Source organism: Alosa pseudoharengus, unplaced genomic scaffold (genome assembly GCF_046254945.1).
Source record: "Alosa pseudoharengus isolate Yale_2024_CS ecotype anadromous, Long Island Sound unplaced genomic scaffold, YU_APseudo_1.1 YU_APseudo_1.1_scf_21, whole genome shotgun sequence".
In the NCBI taxonomy this organism is placed as follows: Eukaryota; Metazoa; Chordata; class Actinopteri; order Clupeiformes; family Clupeidae; genus Alosa; species Alosa pseudoharengus.
Window position 1 is genome coordinate 34521499 of NW_027468674.1, and position 2093 is coordinate 34523591.

Below are 2093 nucleotides of genomic sequence, written 5' to 3' on the forward strand. Positions count from 1 at the left end.
CTCAGTCCATTCCTAGATCAGAGCTACTCCAGAGAGCGGTCTTCTGAAGAAAAAAAACAGGCATATTTTGTTACAAAATACAGCTCTTTAGCTAATCCTATAAAAAGGATAATACACTCAAATTGGAATCTCATCGAGAGTGACCCGGTACTCAGAGAAGTGTTTTCTGCACCACCAATAATCAGCTTTAGGAGGGCTCCCACACTACGTGATAGGCTAGTACCAAGTCATCTCCCTGCTAAAAAACAGGTTACTTGGCTTCATAGACAGTTAAAAGGTACCTACAGATGTGGATCTTGCAATCATTGTTCCAACATTAAAGAATGCAAACAATTCTGTGATTTCAAGACAAACAAGACGCATAATATAAAAACATTCATTAATTGCAACACTACGTTTGTGGTATATAGGCTATCATGCAAATGTGGATGCTTTTACATGAGAACCAAGAGACGCCTTAAAAACAGAGTATGTGAGCACAAAAACGCCATTAGAAAAGCTAATTTGGATTACCCTATGGCAAAACACTTCCAAAATGTGCACAACTGCAATCCAGAAGGCCTTATGGTAGAGGGTTTAGAAACTATTAAAAAGAACATTCCGTGACCGATTAAAATTACTTTTACAAAGAGAAACATTCTACATATACAATCTACAGGCCACAGTTTACCCTGGGTTGAATGAAGAAATAGATTTCAGTTCTTTTTTGTGATCATCTTTTCTCTGTATGTATTTGCTTAGGTTTAACTAGTCTTTCTCTATACCTTGTACTCTCTCTGGAGGCTTATATTTACGATGTATAGCCACCTAGTGGATTATTTTTGTCTTCATTTTTTTGTCTTTTTTGTATGTGAACATTTATAGCCAGCCACCTAGTGGACTGTTCTGGCATGTTTCATGTGGTAATTCACCATATCACTCAGGTGTTTCCAATTAGCCTACAAAAGGGGTAATTGTTTGTCTGTGAAGCACACCCTGAAGAAGGCTGCTTGTGCCGCTACGCGTGGGTTGCTTCTCCCTATGTTTTTAAACGTTCTATGATGAATTAGCCAGTTAAATAAAGGCTTTTTATATTTTTGAAGAAGAGTGCCCCCCTTTTTCTATTTAAAAAATAACGGATGTTTTTGGAAGCAACTGGAATCCATGCATTTCCACGGAATTATTTTTGGAATCTAATCCCTTATCATACCTGTTCATTCGTACTCGTCGCTCGACTTATCGTGACTAAATTCAAGATGGCGGTGAACGGTAAACTTCCTCAAGGTACTGTCTGTATAAATCGTCTTGTAAATAAACTACTAGTGCTTTTTCAAAGTTCTCAATGTCTCGTTTTAAATGTCAAGGCCCTCGGAAGTCTACCAATTAAGTATGGAGTTACTTTGAGCCTTGTAAATGGTGTAAAACAGCTGATTATTTGCATGGCTAGGCCGATGCCCGAGGCACCCCCATCGAAAAACTGTTGTCAGCATCGGCTAACTAGCGCCAGCTTTCTGAGTGCAGGGGACAAGCCGAGATGAGCTATGAGACATACGTTCACACTCTGTATCATGTTTCAACACACTCAATATCACACCGGAATTCTCCTTTAACTACAACTGCTTGCCAGAAACCTTATTTATATGTGAAAATATGACCTTGCCACAAATTTGCAGACAGTGTTCACCAGAAACCTGAAATTTCTGTAAGGGTACGCTTGGTCAGGTCGCCGAAAACCGGTGACGCCTGGTCACCCTAGCTTAATGTCTACAGTGGGGATATTGGCTAGCCTTTTTGCAACCTGTGTGTGTTTTTTATGACAACGGGAAAACATTTCACCTAGCTTAGTCTACCGATCAGGAACGGCAGAAGAATTGCCCATGGTTTTACATAACATCATTTCAGCATTTAACGAAGTTTATGAGTGGAGGCTGTAGCGCCCCTATCGAGAGGAACTGTGCTGTGTATGGCACACCGTTACAGATCAGGTTATCCCATTAGATACAAAGTGCTTTGGCATTTAGTTTATGGCCATTTATAAATGAGTTACACACATGTATAACTACTGAAATGGAGTCATATTGTAAAGTGTAAAATATACAACCATTTATTGATGA